The following is a 27388-nucleotide window of genomic DNA, read 5'->3' on the forward strand; positions in this document are numbered from 1 at the left end:
TGACTATGGCCTGGATCCTTTCTGGATGGATTTTTCTTCTTCCTTCACTTATGAGGTGGCCTAGGTACTTAACTTCCCTTGCTACAAATTGCAGTTAACTTTTAGATACCCTTAATCCTTGATGCCCTAAAAAGTTCAGTGGATTCTTCATAGCTTGAGCCACTACTTGCCTTTCTTTACCCGATATTAGTAGATCATCTACATATTGCAGAAGGGTGATCTCAGGTGGGATTGGAAATTTTTCCAGTACCCTTTCTAACTCTTACCCAAAGAGATTGGGTGACTCTGTAAAACCCTGAGGTAAGACCATCCGTCTGTATTGCTGCTTTCGCCCATTGAAGGGGTCTTCCCACTCAAAGACAAACAGGTTTCTGCTTTCTTGATCAAGGGGATAGGCCCAGAAGGCATCCTTTAAATCTACTACACTAAACCACTTATGATGGTAGGGGATTTTACTCAGGAGAGTGTGAGGATTAGAAACTACAGGGTGTTGAACCTGGACAATTTGATTACTAGCCCTTAGGTTCTGTACCATTCTCCAGCTACCATCTGGTTTCTGGATGGGGAGAATGGGAGTGTTAAAAGGGGACATACAGGTCTCTAAAGTCCATCTCAAAGGAGACCCTCAATGATGGGTTGGAGTCCCTATCTTGTTTTGAGGGGAATAGGATATTGTTTCTGGCACACAACCTCCCCTTCCTTCTTTAACTTGATTTTAATTGGGGGAATTCACAACCCTCCCTGTTTCCTTCTTTTACTCATACCTCCTCCTTAATGTCCTTTTCATCTTCAGTGAGCAGTGTCAAAACCTCAATTTGTCCATTCCTCACCTCTAAATCTAGTCCCATAGGTATTATTAGGTATCTTCCCAATAAATTACTCCCAGCTTCTGGGATATGCAACAAGGGAGTTATAATTTGATTATTTTCCCAACAAATGTTAGTAGGCTCAAGAATGGGAAGTTTAAATCCCTCCTCTTTTACCCCTGAGATGGGGAGGGAACTGCCAAAGAGCCTGGCCCCCTTTGGAAGATGATTTACAGAGGATCAAGTTGCTCCAGTGTTTACCAAGAATGTACTTTCCTCTTGATATGGGCCCACCTTTAAGTTTACTAAAGGCTCCCAGTGGGCTTCTGAGATGAGGAGCCTCTGACTCTCCTAGTCCTTGAAATTCATTAGAGGTATAACTCAGCCCTCCTTCTGTAAGTCTGAGCACTCCCTTTTGAAATGGACAGGTTTTCCACAGTGATAACACGCTGTAGAGTTCTGCATTCTCCCTCCTTTATTTAAGTCAGCCCAGCCCACTTCCTTATCACACCTCTGTCTGCTTCCTCCATTCCCTGCTTCTAATCTTTTCTTGACCAAGTGGTCCACAGTGGTCATTATGACTTTTAGCCTGTTGCTTTTGCTTTTTGCCCTCCCTTCTTACAAATACTTTCTGTGCTTCCCTTAATAACTCCTCCAATGGCTTATTCATCCTTCCATCTATTTTCTGGATCTTTTTCCAAATATCAGGCCAAGAGCCCTTCACATAGCTGATCTTTAACATTCCCTGGGCCACAGGGTCATCAGGGTCCATACCTGAATATTTCCTCACTTGATCTCTCAATCTTTGCAGATAAGCAGAGGGAGACTCATTTTTCTCTTGATTCACCTCAAAAGCCTTATCCAAATTTTGAGATTTGGGTATGGCCAATTTTATCCCCTCTATAATGAGGTCTCTAAAGATCCTTCATTTGTGCCCTATCCTCCTTATCATTATTATCCCAACTGGGGTAAGTACTTGGAAGTTTTTGCTCTGCTGCCATCACCCCTTGCCCTGGTGGGTGTTGCCTTTCCCATTCTTTCATATCTTCCCCTCTCACCATTCTTCTCTCCTCTTTCATAAAGAGGATGTTTAATATGGACATAAGTTCAGACCATGTCTATAGGCTGGAACCTAGGAATTGATCTATTTGCTCAGTCAGCCCCTTTGGGTCCTCTATTAGTGATTTCATCTCCTTCATAAAATTCCTTACTTCTGTACACATTAATGGGGCATCTCCATACTTCTTTTGACCCCAGAGGCAGCTCCCTTAAGGGGTAATGGGATTCAATGGGGTGATGTTCCCTTACTCTCTTTCCTTCAAGAGTTTTCAGAAATGGAAAATTCTATATATACTTTTTCCACTGTGCTAATTCTTTCCTCAACAATTGATGGTCCATATCTGGTGGGGCAGTTGGCACCAATGGGCCTCCTGGTTCCTCTGGAACCTGTGTGGACTTTAATAGGTCCTCAGACTCTAACATTCTACCCCAGGAGAGGAGGGGAATAGTAGGGAGGAGGAAGGCTTAATAAGGGGTCCCAGGGTTTAGATTCTACCTATTCAGCTTTTGAGTTTGGATGTTTATCTTTCACAGGATAGAGGGAAGTTTTTTGTTCTTTAGCCAGCACGTGGCATAATCAGACTCCTCTTTAGAAAAGGGCTTCTCTTTAACATAAATTACAAGGTTGGCACAGAGCCAGTCCTCCTCTGTCCCATACTTTGGCCAGAATACATCCGGTGGTGAAATGCTTTCTTCAGTCTAAATGTAACAATAGTTAATCATTTTCTTTTTGTCCTTTCCCTTGGTCTGATTGCTATCAGTCCAAAATTTTAACATTCTACCAAGTGGTCTATCTGGAGGGATGTCCCTGAGGGACTCTATAGTTGTCCCCCTTTCTTCCTCCCTGGCCAGCCAACTGCTTCTGTTCCCCATTCTGAGTCTTGTCTGGGCTTCTTTCTCTCAGTTCCTGTCATGTCATCCATCTCTAGCCCTTTCCCTCATGGGAGAAGGGAACAGCAAATTGAGACTCCACACTTGCTTCATGCAATATGTTGCACATCTCAGTGACTCACAATCAGCTTCAGACTTATCAATAATTCCTGACCACCAAGGTAATATAATATTTAATAGTCCTCTTTCCTTACCTTGGTCCATACATGGAGTTGCTTGGACAACCAGAGGCAGGCTTTCCCTTTTCCCCTTTTCCTTGTACAACTGGCAGATTCAAGTGTCTTGTCTCAGGCCCTTCAGCTGCTGGAGGTGGGCCCCAATGGCAGAGTCTGATACTGCCTAATTGGCAGGGCATGCCTTCCCTTTGTCCACCTTGGGGGTTCCCCTCTGAAGCTCCAGATCGTGGATGAGCTCCCAAGTTGTCAGAAATAAAGCAGTACCTGTAAGGTAATAAATGCTCACTCAGTTCTGGTGGAGAAAAGCATTTATTTAAGATCTTGCAAGATAGGGTGCACAGCCAGAAATGTTTGGGGCTGGTGCACAGGAGGAAGAACATGATGATCTTTTAATCTCCTATTCCTAATGTGCAAGTCCCTCCCCTGTTTCCCCATTGGCTGGGTATAACAGAGGTTACAGCCTGTCTGAGACAGCTAAGTAGCCCATCTTTGAGATTTTGAATTGTACAGCCTATCTGAGAGAGTTCAGTCAGTTTAAATTTCCTTCTGGGAGTTCCCACATCTGATTATACTCCGTATCCCTTTACATTCCAGTAACCCTGCTTACTTTTCCATATAAGGAGCTGGCACAGATTCTAGGCTTACATCATGTCTCTCTCTCTCTCTTCCCTTTACCACAGGGCTTGTTTAAGCCAGTTCTGCTGTCATTTTCCCATTCCATGTTGCCTCTATGTGGAAGCTAAACTTAACCCTTTCTTACAATCTTGATATATATGTTTTGTTGGATCTGTTTCCCTGGAGAACCCTGATTAATAAACCATTAACTAATATGCCATCAATAGGAAATTAAATAAATAATTTATGCTAATTCATATATTAGAGGATTACTTAAGAAATAAATGTACTTAACTACTTATAGAAACAACATCCTTTTTCTGAATGAAAGAAGACTTTCTTAACAGAGCACATGTTGTTTGCTTCCACTAATATGAAATTCTAGAACAAATGAAACTTATCCAGGGTGGATAAAAACAGTTGGATGTTGGTGTCTTTGTGGGAATAGAGGTGGGGATTGATTGGTGTGGAAAATCAAATTATGTACCCCGGTTTTAGATGTGTCAGTCTTAATGTACATTGCTCTGGGTGTAGAACCAATTGCAAATAGGAACTTTGATTTTGTTAAGGGGTGGCCCAATGCACTGAGGTTTGGACATTATCCAGATTACTGGAAGCTTGATGTTCACTAAGTATTGGTGGCTGTAGCCCCTCCTGGACATGAGGAATAATCACTGTAATTTTGTTCATGTCATTCAATTCCAAGAGAATGAGCCCAGGTGAAGAGGACTCCTAAGCCAAGATAACATCAAAGACAACAGGAAGGAGGGACCAGCAGAAAGAACAGGAGCCAGGGAGACATGTCCATGCCCCCAGACCCCTCTGTCCAAAGCAGGACCCTGCCCATCTGCCAGTCCCTGGCTGAGGCTCCAGGTGCCTCTCACTGGGATGTCTGTGACATCCTGCTGACTGTTCCCACACAGAAGTTGACTTACTCCCTCTGCATAGGCCCACTTTCTGAGGGTCCTCCCCTGCTCCATGCCACACACACCCTGCCCCTGTTCAGCATGAGATGCCCAGTTTATTAGTGAATTTGTTGAGGATCAGGGACAGTGACTCATACAGGATCAAACTGCCATCTCAAATCAGGGAAGACGCCACACAGTTTCCAAGATCATAGCTTAATGAGAAGCAGAGGTCTCATAAGTCTGGCAGGGGAGCTGCCTATAATGTGAGGGTGATTGTTTTTCCTCTCCCACTGCCTTAAATCCTGCTCCTTGAATTCACAGTCCCCAAAACACCCTTGCATTATTCCCAGTGCAAGAGTAACTTTTAAAATATAACTTTAAATCTGTAAGCAGACAGAAAATTGTAAAATGTAAACTTCTAAGCTGCAAACAGGAAACAATGGAAGCACCTATTCTCGAAAAGGAGCAATTTGTAAATGTGAAGTGTGCAAGCATATGTAAATGTAAAATTTGCACGTTTCCCAGGTGTCACTTAGGAAACAAGAGATAACATATTACTGAAGTTCTCCAAACCTGTTACATGTTAACAAAAATAGTTGGCTCCGTTTGTCCCTAATGAGTTTAGCCAATTCAAGAATCACTGGGAGACTGCCCCAAACCTCCCAAATACGTGGGCCTTTTGTCTATATTTCTCATTGCCTATTAGCTGAATAATTATCTCTCTTTGTCTCTGCACCTGGGTATAAAACCAAATTGAAGAAATATTCCAGGGAAGCAGATTTGGGGAAATTTCCCATGCTTTCTTCCAGCATAATAAACCATCTTTCCTCTTCAGCTGGGTTCAGTGGGACTTCTATTAGCTGCATTGAGCAACAGAAACATTTGGGAACTGCCCTTTCTTCAGTTTGGTGACCATGAAGGAATGAAAACATCTGAATGACATGCTGCTCAGTTAGCTCCTGGATCCCTGATATAAGACATTCATGAGCCTCAGTTCTATTGTCAACAGAGAGACTTGCCTCTGAGAGCTGGATGAGACAGCTTCTTGCTTCAGCATCCAGGATCCCAAAGGTGGCTGGCCATGGAGGAAAACAGGTCTGGTGAGTGAATGTGGTTGGTGAATGAGTGTGGATGTCTTGTGAGCATGCACAGGTCTTGTTTTCTTTCATTTGTGGGCCTGTTTGTTTCTTCTTCAGTGAAACAAACTCCTGCTGGAGCTGTAAGTGGGAAACCAATTTGTTGGGCACTCCTTGGCCATAAGTTCATGCCAAAGCTGTTTCTGGAGGGTGCAGCCCCACACATGGAGGAATAGCCACTGAGACTTGGTTTGGAATGAAGGAGACCCTGGCATTAAGGGAGGTCACTGAGTTTGGTATCTAGGTTTATTTGAGTGCTCAGTGGCATATAAATTTATGCCAAAGCTGTTTTTGGAGGGTACAGCCCCTTGCACAGAGGAATAGCCTTTGGGACTTGGTCACCTAGGACTTGGCTTGTCTTATTTTTATATATTGGTTCCATTTGGTTTCTTTTTCAGTGTCTCACAAACTACTGTTGAAGCTGTAAGTGGGAAACTACACTTGGTTGGGCCCTCAATTGCACATAGAGCCATTAAGATGGTTTGAAAGGGAGGGAGCAGCCCCTAGCATTAAGGGAGGTCACTGATTTTGGGTGCCTAGGTTTCCATTGTTTGGGTGCTCAGTGGCAGATAAATATATGCCAAAGCTGTTTTCGGAGGATGCAGCCACAGGCATTGAGGAATAGCCATTGAGACTTGGTTGCCTAGTAACTTGACTTTAAATCTTAGACTTGTTTTTGTTTGTGGTTTGGTTAAGTTTTGTTCTGCATTTTCTTTTGTTTTGCTTTGTTTCAAGTTATCTAAATGATGTTAAAAAATTGGAAACAACATAAGTGAAAAATCTAAGGAAATTAAAGAGAATGAAATTTTAAATTGCATTCTTAAGCATTAAAAGCATTTCAGATTTGAATGTGTGTGTATATGTATGTACGTACATGCATATGTATTTATTCATGTATCAAATAGTATCATTTAGTGTGGCCAGTCAAATTGGTAGACCGCATATATTTGGATTTGATTGTTGGATTGTATTACTGGAGTATATTGGTAAGTTGGATGGTTTTGAGGCATTTTGATTTTTCTTTTAGTTGTTTTGATGTTTTTAAGTTACATATTTTTCAATGTAAAGAAATCACAACCATTCATATTTATAAATATGTACATTTGTAAAATGTTTCTTTTTTAATGCACTTTTATTGAGACATGATCACATAACATAAATTGATTCAAAGTGTACAGTTGTTCATTTCTCCAGAAACGAGATGACAAACATTATAATGCATCACTAATATGGACTAACTGTAATGTGTAAAATGATTCTTAACATAATTGTTGGTTTGTCTCTCCCCATATTCAGTAGGTTGTTGGAGGGTAGGACCAGGCAGAAAGCATTTGACTGTTGTACTTATAATAGGCAAGTTTCTTGTACACCATCTGAACTCTCCAAGTGTATTGAAATAACTTCTCTCCCTCCCCACACACATACGCACATTGTAAATAACTTAACTGTAAACTGTGGTGAAAAAGTCCCTATGTGTGTTTACTTGGTGTCTGTGTGGGGAGAGTTATTAGATAATTTTGTGTGTAGTAGTCAGATTTTCTGTTTTTTATACCATGAGTCATTGTAGATTTGTAGAAATTGCTGTCTTATATGGTAAATATCTTTTACTTAAAATTACAGGTCAGAAGTCTTTTTTTCTTTCTTTTTTTCTTGTGGAAATGTAGAGCACTCTGTACTGGTGAGTGAGATTTTTAGGTGACTGGGCATATCCATTATTTTCCTAAAACATCAGTTCTTTTTAGATGTATAGACATTATGACATTACTGATATATTTTCATTGGTTTCCTTCTGTTTTTACTGGGTTCTCAGGAGGGATATGGACATATTGGGTATTTGTGATTTTGTGTCTATTAATATCCAGTGCTTTTGCTTTATATTCTTTCTTGGTTTATACAGATTGCAGATATGCATATGTTCTGTAAACATTATGTTACACAAAATGTTTGAAATAATTTATGCAAATATTTATGTTTAAGAGCTCTATATGTTGGCTTTTTGGGTTTATTGTTAAACAGCTGTGTTTTATAGTACTTTATACCATTTCAACTGTGTAAATATATAAAGATGATGAATCATTGGTTCACCCTTGTGTAATCTGCATTGGATTGCTGTAGCTGTTATAAACAAATTAACTTCAAGAATGAGTTGACCTCTTGGAGTTATTTTTTTTATTTTATATATGTTGTCATGTTAGGGAGGGAGATACAGAGATTCAGATACATTTTACCATATTTTCATTTAGAAGACAAATTACAATTGGAATCATTAAATATTCATGTCCACTTTATATAAAAATCTCTCTCTCTATTTAAGGGACATGTAAATACATATTATTTTCCAGAAGGTACTTAGGTTCAGAATGTGATTCACTGTCACAGAAAACATTTTATACAATCTCTGAACTATACAGTTCTGTGTTCATTTGTTGCATAGTGATATTCAAGAAAACTTTGTAACTGATGGGTAATTAAGATTTAATTTGTAAACCTCTGAGTATTTCTAGATATATGGAGTCTAACAAAGTATAATTTTCTAATACAGCATTGTAAATTTGTAGTTCTATTATTCTTTGCAATTGACTTGACAGTGAAGTTGCTGAAAAACAGGATCCTGTTGCTACAAAAAGTTTATCATATATTTTTTGAGGAGACAAGATTTAAGGCCGTTATGCCATTCTCATATAGAAGGCTGCCATTGGAAGTGTATTGCATTTGTTAAACCATACCTAAAGAACCATGCAAATTCTTTTGGTAAATTTATTGTGATAAGCTGAGCATCCTGATTTTTTGCTGTTAACATTCAAAATATAAATTACTTTGTTAGAGATTTTATGCTACCTCTTGGAACTATACCCACTTCTTCTGTATGTGTTTCATTGATTGCATGACAGTATTCAAGACAACTTTCTAAATAATATGCAGTTAATTTTTAATTTTTAACACCTAGTATTTCTAGATGTATAGCATCTCCCAAAGTGTGTTATAAATACTTCATTGTAAAATTTCATGGTTTCATTCTTTCATGTGAATTCTGTGGGGTTTTTGAGCTGTGTATATTTTAGTATATGTTTATTACATTGTTAGGGGAAGGAGAAAGGTTTTGTGCTTTCATCATTGCAGTTTTAGTACCTGTGTACATTAAAAAATCTGCTGTAACTAAATCATACTTTTGTAACTGTATTGAGTTGCTGATAGGTCATTCAATATATTTTTAACCATATGGGAAAAGTCTTTGTATAAAGAAAATTTTATTCTACCTCTCTGAACTATACAGATTTGTATTTGATTGCCCTGCATGACAGCATTCAAGACAAGTTTGTAAAAAAACAGATAAATACATCATTTTAAGAAATCTAGTATTTCTAGATAACTTGGAGTCTCACAGGGTATAAATTTGTAAATATTTCATTGTAAAATATCATAGTTACATTCATTGACATCTGTAAATGTTTGGGCAGTGCAATAGATAATTAATGGTTGACCTCTTAGGACTAGAAAACATTTTAGTATTTGTACAGTGGGGTTTGGGGGAGAGGAATAGGAGATTGCCACTATGTCTGCAGAATGTTATCATCTCATGAAGAAGAAGGGTTTAGATTATAACCCTTGGGCTTTGGTATATTTAAAAAAAAAGAAACAATGAGAAGACAATTATCATTTTTAATCAAGTTATATTCAGAGTTAGAAAACATTCAAATTGTTAAAAATCACTGTTATTTTGTTACACTATATATGTCTGCATGTACACATGTTGAAAGAGTACATATATGTGGTCTTGACAGATCTGTGTATAATTTTATGTGTGTATATGCATAAACACACATAAAATTAGAAATAAGAAATGACACTTCATTTCTAAAAGGGTATTACCTTATTCATACTTAGTGATTTAAATTTTATTTTTATTTGAAATTTAACAGTATTTTCTAAGCTTACAAACATTTCTGATATAGCCAAGTCTATGCTGACTTTTATATTAAACAAATAACCCAGTCATACCAATGTCCTCTCTAGTCCATGTATGTGTGTGTGTATGTATGTGTGTGTGTGTGTGTGTGTGTGTGTGTGTGTGTGTGTAATTTTTGTGGTTATGATCAGTTTTTGTTTTTTTTTTCCTTCAGGTAGTTATATGTTATGTCATAATCAGACACAAATGTCAAAAGTTGTTTTATACCTCTGTTGTATGTAAAATAATTTTGGAAAATTTCTTATAAAGATATTATTCAGTAGTGATTAAAATATAAATCAGTATATCTTTTCAAACAGAATTATAGCAATGAAAATCAATTAGCAGGTGTGATTTATGAAATGGTATAATTTCCTGCTGGGGGCCTATCCTCCAATTCTAGAAAATTTACAGAGAAGAAAGAATATTATAGATTGATTATAATAATAAACAGTAACTAGTACATCTGAAAATACCCATCAATAAGTATAAAAGGGAAAAATTATTGTAGACTTTTTAACCAATAAATAGAAACTGAGAAAAACATTCTAGAATATAAAAGTGTTGGTAGTATTTTAAGTTCAAGTTTAAAATGATATTTTTGAAGAAACATCAACTAGTTGTCTATGTTTGCAAAGGTGTGTGCATGTTGCCTCTAGTTACTCTAACAAACTCTTAATGGTAATTAATCTGCACAGCATGGGAAACAATTGAGTAATTCATGATCATTGTTACAACGGTGATTATTTTACTGTGTTTTGAATTTTTTGTACATGTGTGAATTTATAAAGTAAAGCATTGCATGCTTTATATGTTGGTATACTGCTACCTGAGAAAATTCAAAGTGAGTATGCAATTATATGTGAATAGAAAATTGTCTCGAAGAATATATGATAGAGAGGTGGAAAAACAAGAACTGCTTCTGTTCTGCATTTGAATATTAAATGTTATTTCAAAATGAACACAAACAAAAGGGAATTTTAAAGACACAGTTTGTTTGTATGTCCCTTAATCCATGCCTTTCAATGTCATGGGGGTCCTGACTGTTTTGTTCAGCTTTGTTTTCCCAGTGGCTGTTACAAATGTTTTTTGGGAATTATCATACAAACAAAATGCAATCTAGAGACTAGTGCAGCAGCCTTAAAACATTAAAACAAAACATATTGGATCACCTGAGGAAAGAAGAAGCTAGATGATGGGATTGGAGGGGATCATGAGGCAAGAAATACATTTGCAGACAACCTAAGTACAGCTGACATCATCAGAAACATTCACCCTTCAATGGAGAATTTCAATTCCTAAGTCTTAATTGCTAACCACAGGGGATGACAGTTCCAAGAAGGTATACTTTTGCCATTTTTTTTTAATGCCAAGAATGACACCATCAGTGAATGATCTTTTGCTGTACTCCTCACTGAAGGATTCTTTACTTCCTGGAATAATCTTTGGAAATATGATTGTGTTGACCACAGGGGAAAATGATAATATTGCTTCTACCACTACTTGCCCCAAAACTAAAATATAATCTTCCCAAGGCTTGCAGACTCCTCCTCCTTTTTGTGTGTGGCAGTAGGCACTCCTTGAAGATGAGAAAAACTGGACTGAAAAATGAAAAACTCATATTTATAAAGTGACCCAACATGTATCATCATAATGAATTCTAACCAGGCATGTTGACTGCTTTCATTGTTGCCATTGGACAAAATCCCTGGAACCTGAATCTCAGAGACATTGTTACCCAGGGAAGCTCAGGGTGATGGAATGGACAGCTCCATCTCAGTGGTATCATAAGTGCAAAGTGCATATGTTTCCAATTCTCACTTATTGCTGGATAAATTTTGAAAGCTTAGTCATAAAAATTATTTTCCAATAAATTCAGAAGACATAGTAATTTTTTAATTAAAATGTTTACTTTTGAAGTGTCTTTTCTCCTCCTGATTATACTCCCCAGTTCTATCTGCTATTGATGGGATTTTCTGGACATTCTTTGGGGGTATTTCCACAAATAATATGCAAGTAGTGTTTTGGGGGATCATAATTTATTCTCCCTTTTAACCCTTTCTTGAGCCCCCTGTAATTTGGTTATATAGCTTTACATCTCTTGGTAAAAGAGATGTAAATTTATTGATGACATGTTCTTCTTTAATAGATCCTTCTGTTTGCTACAAATTTTCTCTGCAACAAACATGCTTCTATGTAAATTATTTTAAATCTGTCTCACTACTTTATTGGAGTAATTCCTGTGAATTGATACTGCTGGGGCAAAAGAAAAGAAAAATATGCATTTTAGGTGAAAATTCCTTCTAAATGTAAGGCAGTCAAGTTTGCTCATCATCACATTAATAGTCATTTGTATCTCACTTCTGTGTTCTCATTTTTCTTGGAATGTTTTCATTTCTATTGAAATAATAGTTACTTTACTGATTTCTAAGGGCTCTTTTATGATGAGCAATGTCAGTCTTCTGATTTTCACACATTGCACAAGAAATACCATGTTTTCTTCCCATTTAATTGATTCTACTGTTTCATTTTTGGTTGTGCAGAATTTGTTATTCAGATATAACTTTTATGTTGCATGGCTTTTGAGTTTTGTATTTGTTACAAATATTTACATTAGTGTCATACCTATATTTGTCTGTATTTTCTTCTATTTTCTAAGAATTATTTCTGTCATTTCCTTATGCATGGGTCATTACTTTGTTTTAAGGCATTAAATTTCCAAAATTAAAAAAGGAAAAGCAATTTGGGTATAAGCCTGTGACAAAGAAAAGCTGCATGCAAAGTAATTTGGCCTCAGTATAAGAGAATGGCCACAAGTGGCCAAAGCAGGGATCAAGAAAATAAAATGCCATTTTACAGCTAAATTTATTTTGTAAGAGAATAAACAAATAGAATAAAAATCTGAATGTACAGTGTTTTATGTCTCTATTTCAGAATAAAAAGCTAGAGAGAAAATGTTCTGGGCATGGCATTTTACCATATCAGCCAAGCCCCTAGCCTCTCCTTAAATGCTCCAGAGCTTATTGCTCCAGGAGAAGTAAAAGAGGTTCCTAGCTTACAGGTAAAAGATAAACTGACTGAAGCTTCCAAGGTCCAGGCTAAAGAAGTAGCCAAGGCCTCCATGCCCCAGGCTGTGGGACACTTGGAGCACTTGACCCCCAAGATAAAATCAATGATCATTCTGTTGCATTTCCTTCATCCTTGTTTTTAAAAGAATAAAAGAATAAATCCCTACAAATGGCTTATATTAAACTTACACATTTTAATTAAAAGTAATTAAATGAAAACTTTTCATGTATTACTTTAAGTGATTTATAAAGGTGGTATTTAGTCTGCAAAAGTCCACTTGAAAGGAAGGTTTAGTAACTATAAAGCAAGCTTAGCATATCTATACATTTGTACTCTTTTATATCTCCTTGTGCTACTGTGGTTGGGTGAAATCTGTAGGACCTATTAAAATCTATTAGTTCTCTTCTCTAAGAGCTAATGTTTAACTGGAAGTAACAAATAGGGTTGCAAGAAACCAATCTTTTGTAAATTTGTTAATCTTTTTCATAGTTTCTATTTAATGTAGCACTGGATCTGGAAAGAATTGCTCATGCTACACAATACAAATGTCCCACCCCTCCATAAAGCTTTGGAATGTTTTCAGTGGTGGTGTTGTTTATTGTCAACTCCTTTAAATCTCCTTTTCATTAAAATAAGAAATATTTTTATTTAATGTAAAATAAATGGTTTACTTTTGTTTGTTAGTACAATGGCAGCCTGATTTTCCAGGGTAAATCTGGGAGCAACTTCCTAACAGTAGGTAAAATAATTGGATAACCATTTTAGAGCTTAACTTAATGCCAAATATAGTTTAAAATGGTACAATTAGAAACTAAACAAGGAATTGATCAAAGCTATGAGTGTTGTGAGAACCCCTCCCCAATTCTGCTCAGCCTAATAAACTTATAGATGCTGTAGTCACCCAGGATTGAGAGGGTGGTACCCTTTCTCCTGGGTTCAGATGACCACTGCTCTTGCATTTCCCCAACCCCTGCAGCCAGGGTCTATGATTTTGTGGGGTCTATAAACTCTGCATTTCCCTAGGCCTTTCAGCTAGACTTGTGGTGGTTGTGTCTATCACCCCACATTTTCTGCCAGAGTCCACCACTTTGGGCAACCTCTTCTTCCCACATTATTGGGGAAATGCAGATGAGCATGGGATGCCTTTGAAGTTACCCTGAAATTGCCTTCCTACCTCATATCATGAATGATATGAATTTTAGGCAGTGTGTCTCTACCTCTGGAGGGCAAAAGCAGGGACAGTAACCTCTCCCACAAGGGCCAGCTGAAATATTTGTCAGTGCTCCTGACATTCATCAAAAATTACAGAGTTGAAGGTGAACTTAAGAAGTTGCCAATCTCAACAATGGTGGAATTGCATTTAAAGTGTTCTGTGCTGCTCAAGGAAGGGAACAAAAGAAAGCTAATGGAAATGCTAATGTCTTTGTAGCAGTCCTGAGCAAAATTTTTCAGCAGCAAAGGAAGTCTGTAAAAGTTAAGTCCCCCAGGGTCCCAAGGAAAGTGCTGTGCTCCCAGCAATGTGCACATTGCAGGGGGAGGGACATTGAAAATGGGAATGTTCCAGCTTGATGCCAAAGGAAACAAGGGACTCCAGCAATACAGTGTTCACAGCTGACAGGAGACTAGGACAGTAACCTGTAGTAATGTGGACCAGGGGCACTTTCCACCCATCAGGAAACCATCCTAATCACCCACAAAGAATCTTGGGTCTCATTCCAAGTAGGTAAAAACAGTAATTTTTCTGTAAACATAAGACTTAATTGTACTCGAATCAGTGCTTGTTATGGACATGTCTGAAGTTGCTAATGACTTCTCACAGCATCAGCAGTGCCAAATTATAAAGGATCAATTGACTTACAAATTTCTTTGCAAGCCTCCCTCCCTCCCTCCATCCCTCCCTCTCTGTCTCTGTCTCCCTCTCTCCCTCTCCCTCTCTCCCTCCCTCCCTCTCTCCCTCCTCCCTCCTCTCTCTCTCTCTCTCTCTCTCTCTCTCTCTCTCTCTCTCTCTCTCTCTTTCTCTCCCTCTCTCTCTCTCTCTCCCCCCTCTTGCCTGGCAAAATAAATTTACAAGTTCTGGTTCTAGAAGCAGGCCTAAAAACTGCATTAAAAGATTCAAACAAGCCACAACTTCCTAACAAAGAAAATCCATGAAATATCCTTGATGTGAGCCAGAGATATACAAAAAGTCATGGTAAGATTGTGGCCTAATATGATTCCAACATGTTTAAACAAAGTCCACTTGTGTGAAGAGAAGAGAGAGCATTTTTGCCACCAATTAAAGGATTTTAAAATAAAGACACCAGGATCTCAAGGTTACAGATTTGTCCAGAATTTAAGATTTATAAATCCAATGGTAAAAAGTATACATCCCATTGTCAGACCCCAGAAAATAGAGTCTAACAAATAGAAGGACTATCTGATCCAGGGGCCCTACTGCTTATCTCACAGAAAACAGTTGCCTCATAAACTAAAGAATGAAGGCTGTCGGAGGCTGTTCCAGCCACAGTGGTGCCTCAAAGGCAGATAAGGCAAGATCAGATATATCCATAAGATGAACAAGCAGAAAGGCCTGCTCTCCCTAGATAGATAATGCAGCTGCTTTTCTAAGGAGAAAACTGTCAGCCCAGAAATTGATAAGCACTCACCCAATCAAGGCACAGAACACACTCAGCAGCCACCCTTCCCCCGAACACCCTCCCATCCCAATGTGGGTTTTTCCTTTAAAAAATGCTCTCAGATAGAGAGCTGGAGCCATTATCTTTCTTTCTTTTCTGCTGGCTCCCACCTGCTTTCTTCCTCTAATAAAGCTTAAACTCTCTACTTAAACCATGACTCACTGTGTTATGTGGATTCCTGAATGACTCTGACCTAACACTCATAGTACCTAATCTATAAACTCCTTCATCAATATTCCTGATGCATATACTTGGTTTAACTTGCAAAAATGCCATTTATTGCATCCCAATAAATAAAGACTTGCAAAAACTCCTTGCATGCAAATGAAAAGCACTTGACTTAGGTATAAAAGAGCAGTGTAATTGGATTGTGTTTAAAAAATGCAAGTTTTGTCCAGAAATCTTCAGGCAGTAAAGCTCCACAAGAGACTTTTTGCAGACTAGACCCTTAGGCAAGTAGCCATGCCAAAGAACAAAAAGGAACTCAGGATTGTTTTGTATAGTGAGCTATTGCTAACTGCCAATACCAAATTTTGAATTGATATCCAAACCTCTATATCTGGCCATAAAGTAAAAAGAAACATTAAAATGGATATCAGAACATACAATTTCCTTTCAAATTTTAAAGGCAAATTAATATCAGTGCCAGCCTTGGGCTCCCAAATGCCATCAAAAATTAACTTATCTGTCCATAAAAAATGGCATGACATTCAAAGTACTTGCATAAGTCCTTTGGAAAAGTATGTAAGCAATGGCTTATTTGTCAAAAGAGTTTGATGCTGTAGCCCAAGGATGACCCACTGGCCTAGCACAGTGGCAACCACCTGTGAACACTTATGAGAAATAAAAAGTTTACTTTGAGCTCCCAACTTATCCTTACTATATTGGAGCAAAAGGGGGACAATGGTTCACAATGGAGAATCTAGGTCACTATCAGGCAGTGCTGCTGGACAATCTCGAGTGTCACAAAAAGCACAACATTCAGTAGCAAATACTGCCTCTCCTGCCAGGAACATCAGCACAAATGTGGGATTAATTGACCTTATAAGGGCCCTCCAGCTAAAAACAAGGTACAGTCACCCACCTGCACAAACTAGCATATGTTTTTGCTGATTTGCTTGCTCACAAAACAATTTGAAAAGAGCATAGTCAAAGTAACTGCAGCCAGCAAAATCATAAAGCTCATAAATCTAATTTTTAAATTGTTAAATGTAGTAATGCATCCCAATAAATTAGTCATCCCCTGCAAAGGACATCTATCCATGAACAATAAAAGGTTGAGATGAAGAAAATTAGCAAATAGATTTACAGTCCTGCCAAAAGTCCTTGGAATCTTCAAGTACTTGCTAGTATTTGCATACACTTTTACTAAATAGTTAAAAGCCTTTTCCTTATTGAACTAAAAAGCACAAGTTGTGAAATGGTTACTTCAAAAAAAATTCCTTAATTTGGAGTTTTGATTTCTGTTCAAAGCAATAGACCAGCTTTCATAGCAAAATTGTTAAAAGTGTTTCAAGAGCATCAACTGGTGCCTGCATCTAATTACTAGCCACAGTCAACAGGAAAAAGAGAATGTGTGAATTAAACTTTAAAAGACAGCCTCACCAAAATCTGCTTGATAAATGGGACCAAAGCTCTACCTATTGTCCTCTTGAGAATAAGAGTAGCACCCTGAAGTGGGCTGGGTTTGAGCCCTTTAAAATAACATTTAGAAGGCCATCTCTAAATGTTAAATAAGAGGTAACATGCATCCCAGTTCAGAATTAACTACAAATCTATATGTAAAGTTCTTAAGTACTACTTTAGACGAAATTAATAATTAAGACTCTAATGCTTTAAATTCCCAACAGGTGTACCCCCTACACCATTACCAGCCTAAAAATTAAGTCTGGGTCTACACCTAAAATAACCAGTATCTCCAGGTTCAATTAAATTATAAATGGGCTAGGTCTTATTTAGTGTTACTTGTTACTCATTTTTTTATTAAGTTGCAGGAAATAAAGCCCTGGAATTCATCATACCAGAGTCAAGTTGCAACTGTTCCAGGGTGAAGACACACTTCCTGTTAAACAAAAAGTGTAACAGTAAATCCTCCAGAAATAGAGTCATAGTTATGGACTCTTTTCAAACCCTGCTTACAATATTCCTAATTGTTATGTCTACTCTTGTCCTAGTCAAATACCTCTTATCTCTATGTACTCAAATAATAACTCAAGTATGTATGAAACACTTCATCTTCCAAAACTCTGGCTAAGAATGATCCATGATGGCTTGAATGTAGAGGATATATGGAATGTTTTTATTAGAGGGAAAAAGAAAGTAGTTTTGTCCAAAATGTCTAGTTGTTTCAGAATGTGGGGCAAAAACCTGAATGGAGGAAGAAAGTTGCAGAAAGTTCACAGAAAGCAAAATTTATTTTTGTGGTCAAGGTAGGAAAATGGTAAAGACTAGTTATATCACTATTTAATGTTAAAACTTCACAACTTAAAGAGGTCATTTTTCAAAACAAAATGCCAATAAATATTCTGGCTGCCACCAAAAGTGGTACTTGTGCTCTAATTAATGTTCAATGCTGTATGTATGTGCCTAGTAATTCACAAAATGTAACCCTTTCAACTTCCAGAGCTCGAAATAAGAATAATCCATTCTGCCCCAAAGGAAATTGACAATATCTATAAGTTATAAGCAAAGATTTCACCAGATAAACTCTTAATTACTTCACCCCAATTGTCAGCATGAAGCAGCCAGACCAACCAATGGTCAATTCCCAAGACTGGATATGAATATTATTTTAAGGGGGAAATTATAATAGTTACTTTTAAAATATAATCTTAAACTGTCAGCAAGCAAGAAATTGTAAAACATAACCTTCAAAGCTCCTATCTCACAAAGGATCAATTTGTAAATGTAAAGTGTGCAAAGATATGTAAATGTAAAGTTTGCACCTTCCCCAGGTGTCACCTAGAAAATGGGAGCTAATATATTACTAAAGTTCTCCAAACCTGTTACATGTTAACTAAAATAATTGACTCCCTTTGTCTCTAATGGGTTTAGCAAATTAAAGAATCACAGGGAGACTGCCCCAAAACTCCCAGATAGATGGGCCTTTTGTATATCACTCTTGTTGCATATTGACTGAATGATTATCTCCCTTTATCTCTGAACCTGGATATAAAACACTTCAGGGAAGCAGATTTCAGAAAATTTCCCATGTCTTCCCACCAGCATAAACTAAGCCATCTTTTCCTCTTCAGCTGGGTTCAGTGTGACTTCTACTAGCTGAACCAAGCAACAAACCCATATTTGGGAAGGAACAAACCCCTTCTTCAACTTTAATTGGTATTGTGTTGAATCTATAAATGTTTAGGTACATCAAATTAAGCTCTTTAGGCCAAAATCAAATTATGACATTTAGCTCTCACTGTTTTTCCCCCATAGCCATCCACGGCCAGCACAGATCCCTTGAATCAGGCTACATTTCCATAAACCAGGATGCATTGGCTCCCATACCTACTAGTGTTAACATTTTCTGTTAGTTAGTAGGAAACCAGTAAATGGTTACTTCTGATCCTAGGGTTCCCTAGCTGTTATTTGCACCTATGGAACTTGACCTCCCTCCTAAGGAAGATGGAAAGGGGCTTGCCAGAACTCCTCTGGGAGAGCAGAGGTTTCTGACTTCTTTTCTCCCTCAGAGGATTGGGAGCTCACTTTAGTAATCTCTAGCCCCTAGGCAATTTTCTCCATAGCTTTACTAGGACAATATCTGGTTGCTTCCCTATGGTTTCTATTTCTGTTCCTACAGTAATGAGATTCACCCACCTCTACTTAGGGGATATCCAATTACAGCAGTAAATCTCATGGGAGCCTTTCCTATTGCCCTTACTCCCACCCCCTTCTATGCAGCCTCTCCACCTCCCTGAGGTCAGCTATGGCCTGAGCAGCAAAGGAAATGTGCTGTCCTACTAGCAGACTTAGGATAGACATGAGAGGCCCATAGTAATGGTTGGACAGCACCATGCAATACCATGTTTTCCATTCCTGTGGAAAAAGCTTCAGTGTCAGGACCTGCAAAATCTATGGCATAAACGTGTTTCATTCCAAGCCCTCTTAAAATGTCTTGTACCTCCTCCATAGTTTTCCAATGGGGGTATTGTGCAGATATATCCCTTTCATTGGGTCCTGCAGACTTACACATGTCAATGAGCCACATTGATAAGGAGGTGGTTCTCACATTGCCTGAGGTAGCACACAAGCATTTTCATAGAGAAGGGTGGGTGGAAGTAGATACCAATTTACTCATCTCTACCCCCAGAAAGCATTTATTCCCTCTGCTCTGGAGCCCCATAACATCAGAAGCCATTTGGATAGGGACTCCCCAGATTTTGTGTATACTGCTGCCCCAAATTTTCCAATTCTGCCATGGTACGCTCTCTTATAGTAATGTGTAATTTCTGTTCAGGAGGCTGGAATTGCTGAGCCCAGGCAGTTGATCTTGTGATGCCTCTCATTTCTGTTGTATTATGGGACACACCTGTCAGGGCTCATCTTCCTCCACCTCCCATCCTTTCTTCCCTTCCAATTCTGGGAGGAGTCTATGGGGTCCCATACTTTGGGGTCCCATCTGAAGTAGCTAAATTCCTCCAGACTTGAGCCCCAGGAAACTTACAGCTATTGACTTGAGCATTTCTGCATGCCAGAGTCTTTAGCTGATTGCCCACTCAGAGGAGGTGATCAGTTAGAAAGTCCTTCATTTCCACCTGAGCACATCTTTTCCTGGTTTTACTTTCTTCTCTAAATGGCATGCAGTAGATTTTACTGCTTGTTCTGCCTTGGTAGCTATCTGTGGGGCTCCTAAAAGGGGCCATCCTGATTGCCAGTATTTGCAGTCCCTTTTCTTTTTTCTCAAATTTAATTATCCTGCTCTCCACTGCAAAACAGCAGCCCTGCAAATTTCTAGGGCATTCCCATACCCTCACAACTGCCCCATTCATCCAGGAGGGCATCCACTCCTCCTCACATGGATGACAGGGGCAGATTTGGGATTGCCTCCATGAATTCCCCCTTCCCAGGACCTAGGCCCACTATTGTCAGTGGCTTTTGGGCCTCCTGCCTGGCTTACCAATTGTTCCAACACAGCTTAGCCCTAAAACCAAAGGGCACAACAGGCACAGAAAGAGATATTGGTTTAATTGGGACTTTACAGGAGATGATAGTTTCATGGTTGTGGCTGGCTATGGAAAGTGAAAGACACAGAAAAGAGAGAGAGAGGAGTGCCAGAGGGAGTGGCTTAGAAAGACTTAGGTCCACAGGGTGTGACAATGGAATTTCAGCATGGTCTCATATGTCATGGGAATTAACACTAATCAAGGAGAGGGAGTTTTACTTCCCCCAACCCATGTGGGATTGGTTGACCTTGACATAGGTCCCATTCATGTAGGTGGCTGCATGCACTGAAAATGCAGGAAGGCATAGAGCTGTGGGACCTCACACACCCACACCTATTCCCAATAGAGTAATCCAAAAGCTGGAGATTACAACTGTGCTAGTGCATTGTATAGGCTTAGCAAAAGCATCATTTTATTACAGACAAACATCCTGGGAAGGACACATGAAAGTTATGACAGTGGTTGGGTGGGAAATGGAGCTTGTTGAATGGTGGGAAAATGATGACAGGAATGGAAATTTATATGGTATATACCCTCATTTACTGCTGGAATTTTAACCTGTGCACCAAGCAGCTTTCAAGGATATGAATAAAAAAAGCATTGAGAAAAGAATAAACATCCAAGGAAGGGTATAACAGCAAAATGGGTCTTCACTGCCAACTACAGCCCCCAACCTGCATCTGGAGGCAGTTTCACTGTGCAGGTCAGTGCAGCAGGGTGGATCCCCACAGCAGAAGATGAAGAAGGTGTGGTGGAAGGTGTCAGCCTGGCAGGATACTAGAGCATACAACTGCAGCTGTTAGGCCAGCAGGTACCCACACAGGCTGAAGTCCAGCTTCACAGGGCCATGTTTCAACCCAGCTTAACCTTAGAACTGAAGAATACACTAGGCATGGAGTTAGACATGAATTTAGTAGGAGTTACTTAGAGGAGATGATTTGTTCCACAACAGTGGAGGCCAGGAAAGATAGAAGTTAGTGCTTTGCAAAAGCAGGGGCTGCCAGGTGATGGCTTATAAGGATGAGGACAAGGAATGTGTAAGAACAGGTTTTAGGTAAGCTTTTGTGACAGGGTGTAGAGATTTGTTACCAACAGTGATCAATGTAGGGCAGTTTCAGTGCTTTGTTTACAATATGTTCTTCCTCCCCGGGAAGGTCTGATGAATTTTAACACCTGTCCTGGTCAATTAGGAGTCTGTGTGAAATCACCATGGAGGGGAGGGGTCCAGGCCCTGGGTCCCCACAGCCTGGCAGCCCCACCTGCACCAGCCATGCCAGTTGCCTATCCAACTTGCTGGGAAAATGCTCACTGTGCAAGTGCCACACTGGGGCCTCCTCCATGAACTGCAGCTCCTCTAGATCTGCAGAAGTGGATGCCATGGGGAAGACATGGGAGTTGGACATGCAGAATGTCAGGTTTGATGAGGGAATATAGAGGGTGCAAAGGCAGAGTGGCACAAAGGGCCCAGGCAGCAGCATGAGTAAAAAGAGAGAAACCAGAAGACAGTACTCACCAGGAAGGACAGACATGAAACAATTTGAAGAGAGAGGTGAGAAGGCAGGATAAATGTCATGAGAAGGCCTAGGGCCCACCCCTTCTACACATATCTGGCACAGTCATCTTCACTGCATAGAAATGCAGGGGCTGGGCCCAGGGTTCCATGAAAGCATAGGGAGGTTCCCAGTTCTCCGAGTTGGTGGGCATTTATAATTCATGAATGACTATGGTGAATTGTGGAAATTAATGACATATAACTGCAGGAATATTTGAATATTTAACTAAACTAGACTATGCTAACTACTCAAAATGTATGAATCCTATGGAGTGAAATGATCAAGAGTCAAGGACAGATGGGAAATATGTCTGTGGAGGAAAAAAGGCACAAGCTACACATTATCTCCTAGGGTACTATAGTTTCTTCTAAAACAATTATCTATACAAGCATAAAAGGATGTGAAACTAGGGTCTTATAAGGAGAAGGAAAGAAAGAAATTGCTCTCTAATTATGTGGTTCCCAAGATATGGCCCCTCATAAATTCTGGTAAGAAACTTCTTTAGCCAAGGACAAAGGTCAAGAAGGTAAACAATGTCCCAGGAGGGGGAAGAATATAACCATGATGTAAAAGCAGCATTGATTGTATCTTAGTCTTAAACACTAATCTTAGTAAAACATCAGGTCTTAGGTCCCTTTAATGAATGTAATATGGACCCAACATCCTCATGTATATGGAAAGTGTTGTTCTAAAGTCACATATGAACAACCTCCTGCCCCTGCACTCCTATTCCTCATGGAAGCACTAAACCTCCAGATCTGCCACCACCAGAGAATCTCTCCTGTCCATAAGTCCCAACACACCTATGTCTGCTTCTATACCTGGTGTGTTTTTCACTCTCTTGGTAGCAATCCCCCAACCTCCCCAGAGCTCTGCACAAACTTGGTCTGGGCCCTTTCAGCTCCATTGGACTATTACCACAATTATACAATAGGAATTTAATAATATTCAATGAGAAATGAACAAATATTAAGTAATATAAAATAAAAACAGGAGCAACACATGGATTGTAAAGGATAATCAAATGGAGTTGGTCAAAAACTTTGTGGAAAGAGCATTCCAGAGAAGGGATTCTGACCCGAGTATAGACATAACAGCAGATCAGCCAGCTGGGGTGGATAAGTGGGAAGACCACTGGACACCTGGAATGTGTCTATTTCCTGGGGTTTTTGTAGGTTTCTATTCCTCTGTAGAGAGGCCTGGGAGTGGCTGAAGGCCCCATGTGGTTTCTGGAGAGCAGAGGTCTCTGACTGTAGTCATGGAGGCTAGAGAGGTAGCTGGGTGTGTCCTATACTCTGGGATCTGGAGTGAACAGGAAGACTGGATAGTGTGGCCCAGGTTCCAAAGTAATTTATGTTCCCTCACCTCATCCCTGTTGTGCCAGGGAAGGCAGCAAAGTCCAGGTTGGGTGTGCCCATGATGTGCAAGGTTGAATGCAGGTGTAAATGCACAGGGGTGGATGGCTGAGAAGATATCTAAAGTGTAAGGGGTCTTGACCTTGGCCCTAGGAGTGGTCTGAGCCTAGGCCTGGGTTTCTTCTGGTTTGCTACACATACGGATGTGCTGGGTCTCTGCCTTCTGCCTGCCTGCACTGTAATGGCAGGAGCTAGGGCAGTGGGTGTCCATGCAGGTATTCACTTGTGGCAGGAGGGCTCCAGGTGTTCATGGGTCGGAGCCATGATCTGGGCAGTGGCCAAAAGAAGCAAGGGAACCAAGGGGACTCAATATGAAAATATAAAATATATATTTTATATATATATATATATATATAAAAGCCTACGGCAGCCAGTATTCCCAGATGGCCTCCTATCCAAATAGTAACCAGGCTTGAACCTGATTAGCTTTCAGGATCAGATAGGAACAAGCATGTTCAGACAGCAAGCCATACCAATGACCACCAGTGCAGGACAGTCCTGCTCTGCCCAGTTCAGTCCCTAGATGGACCCACTAACCCTGTCATCACCCAGCCACCCTGCAGAACTCTGTCAAAACCCTATCTGCCCATGCATGCCCAGAATCTGCTTTCTCCAGTCCCCTAACCAGTCCCCCAACTGTGGGGCAGCAAGCTGCAACCCTGCCCATCTGGCCCTGCCTTGCAGGAGTAGTGGACTGGACAGAGGGCACCAGGGCAGACCAGGGTGAGTAGAAAGCCTGTGACCTGCTTGCACACCACACACACTCCCTGAACCAGTGGCTGCAGCTCTGCGGGAAAGTGGGCAGAGCCTCACACACACTTCAGGCTCCTGGGAGGCCTGTGGGCAGGTTCTCTGCTAAGGCCCTGGGAGCACAGAGGCTGCAGTGCACTTGTCTTTGGTGGCCTTGTGGTGGGTCCTGCCCAGCCACCCCAGAACCCTTCTAGCACTCACCCTTCCTCTCCCCACCCCCACCTGGCACCACAAACACTAGGCCTCCAGGCTACTGTGGATTCTGATCCAGGTGGTCACAGAAGTCTCAAAAAGACATGGCCCAGGGTCATGGGAAGATGATGGGCATGGTTTCCAAGACTTGCCAAAGGCATCAAGGCCCTAGAGGAACCCATCCTGGGTTCCTACTCCCAGTAGGGTGTCAGTTGGGGGTGGGGACAGAGTGTGCTTCTCAGATCTCCCAGGCCTAAGCTGTCCATCCCAAACTTCCCCATGGCTAGAGTGACTCCTTGGTCCCTTTGGTCAGTCTGGCTCCACCCACTTGCCACTAAGGAGCCTGAGAGCCAGTAACTCATTCCTCTCCCCTCCCATACCAACTGGAGATCATGCTCCTGGGAGACAGGCAGTCAGCCTGGACCCTCCTACCCCGAGGCTAGAAAGCCCAGGGGTACAGCCAGATGGGCTGTATCCCAAACCTAAGGACACTGACATGGTCATTCTGGGCCAGTTGCTGGCCGGTGCCCAAGGATAGATGTCTCACAGAGACTGGTGAACTGAGCCAGTAGCTCATGCTAGCACTGGGCCCAGAGTGGAAGGCACTGCCCTGCTGATGGGAATCAGCCAAGGTGGCCACAGATGTGCGGCACTGCCACTGTGGACTCCCCCATGGTCTCTCTTGGATGCCTTCCATCTGGATCTGCTGGCCACTGTGGGAAGACTTATGGGACCCTGTGTTGCATCTGTTTCTCTGTTTCCCAGGCTGCTTGATGGTTTCCCTTTGTCTGCACTGTCTGCACAATGGCCACACGGAGGTGGCTCATGGAGCCACTAGGTTTCCTGAGAGCATTCCCCACCCCCACAACCCCATCATCCTCAAAGGGGTGTGAGGGCTGGCTGGGTGGGTCTTGTGTCCTGGGGTCTGGAGTGCATGGGAAGCCTGGAGCATGGTTCCGAGATGCCAAGGGAAGGGATATTCCCTTGTCTCAAATCTGTAACAGCAGGGAAGGTAGTGAAGGCCTCTGCTATCCATGGCAGGCACTCCCCTTGTGTGCACGGAGGGCAGGTGCTGAAGGTTAGGGGCCAGTGGCCCAGAAAGTTTCCTGTGGATAGAGTATCTTGGTCTCAGTCATGGGGGTCTCAAGGATCATTTAGAAAATCTCAATTTCATGGCCTATAGTTAACAACTTAGAAGAAACAGTCATTAATTTGAATGTAGAAAAGGCCAGAGTTCACTGAGGAAACAGTGAATAGACCTGTATTTTTGAGAACATTGAGTCTGTAGTGAAAAACATTCCAGAAAAGAAAACTTCAGGCCCAGATGGTTTCACTGGTGAATTCTACCCAATATTTAATTAACATTGATGTACTATCATTTCTATGCAATCTTTTCTGGAAAATAAATGAGGAACAACTCTGCAACAAATTTTATTTTGCCAGTTGCACTCTGATACCACAATCAGAAAGAGACATTATAAGAAAAAATTGTTTTTAAGAATGTCTTCATGTTCTGATCCTTGTAGTTAATGTAGCCTTTCTTTTTATATGAAATCATGGGAATGGTGTATTTCTTCCACTTTACCCTTCTAGTTTGTCTCTTTGCTGATTTAACCTTGGGAACAAATTCAATCCATAGCTGTCAACAGCCTGGATTTCCATTCCATCCAGGCCACTCTGGTCTTCAAGGATGTGCCTATATTCCTATGGAATCACTGCATGGCAAGCTATTTCCAGAGATGGGTGTGTACACTGGATTGGATTATACTGGCAACTCTTAATATTGTAAGAGATGCCCCAAATATTATTCCTCTTTTTATCAGAGAAACCAATTTTATTATTTATATACTAGATAACATATTTGGAAAAAGAAATATAAAAATAGATTTCCAGAGAATCACAAACACAAAATATGAGGAGAAAACTTAACAAATACATGCAAAATACATGGAAAACTCTAAAACATTGCTTTGGGTAATAAAGAGTGTAAAAACCAATGAATGTAAGGTTTACTTGCCCAAGCCCATGGTGCATCTGGAAAAACATATTGCAGTCTGGTCTCCTTATTCTAAGTTCTGCTTGTCATCAGGGGGATTAGGTGAAAAAGTTTCCAGAGTAAGAATAGGACATGCTTTCAGGGAGAGAAGAGTGCAAATAAGCCACACATTTGATTATTTTATTCAAAGCATAGCCCTTTCATTCTAATCATCTCATATATGGTATGTGGTCTTGTAGGTTGCTGGTCCTGGTTCAGCCTGTTCATGAATGTCACATACTTTGTTTAGGTTCAAAAAGTGATTTTGATGACTGTGCTAGTTTGGATGTATTATGTCCTCCAAAACACCATGTTCTTTGATGCAATCTTGTATTAGGATTCATTTGTTTGGAACCTAATAATTGAGTGTTTCCATGGAAATGTGACTCAATCAACTGTGGGCCAGACCTTTGACTGGATCATTTCCAATGGAGGTATTTACCCCTCCCATTCAGGGTGGGTCTTAATTAAATCACTGGGGCCATATAAAAGAGCTGACAAACAGAAGGAACTCAGTGCATCTGCAGCCAAGTGATATACTTTGAAGATGTATCTTAAATAACATACAGGAGCCAAGAGTGGAGCTGGAACACAACCTGGGATCAGCAGATGCCAGCCCCATGCCTTTCCAGCTAACATGGTTTTTCCTTAGGCCATTAGCCTTCTCTTGGTGAATGTATACTTGTGTTGATTGCTTCATTTGGACATTTTCATGGCCTTTAGACTGTAACTTTGTAACCATATAATCCCCCTTTATAAAAGCCAGTCCATTTCGGTATTTTTCATAATGGCAGTATAAGCAAACTGGAACAATGGCATTCTTGACTACAGTACTTGGTATTAACCCACTGGGCCAGCCTGGGTTGTCACTCTACAATTATGTACCAATTCAAACACCAAGACTTCTATATTCACAGATACTGGTGGAGAAACATTGCTGTCATTAGCTTTTGGATTTAACTAACACCTTCTCAATTTTAAGTTGCTCTGATGTTTA

General features: G+C 40.3%; 1 pseudogene; it reads left to right on the plus strand.

The window, feature by feature from the left end:
- The window catches only part of LOC119504861, a 69297-nt pseudogene that overhangs the window by 19046 nt on the left and 22863 nt on the right, over positions 1-27388 (plus strand).

Source organism: Choloepus didactylus, chromosome 10 (assembly GCF_015220235.1).
Source record: "Choloepus didactylus isolate mChoDid1 chromosome 10, mChoDid1.pri, whole genome shotgun sequence".
NCBI lineage: Eukaryota > Metazoa > Chordata > Mammalia > Pilosa > Megalonychidae > Choloepus > Choloepus didactylus.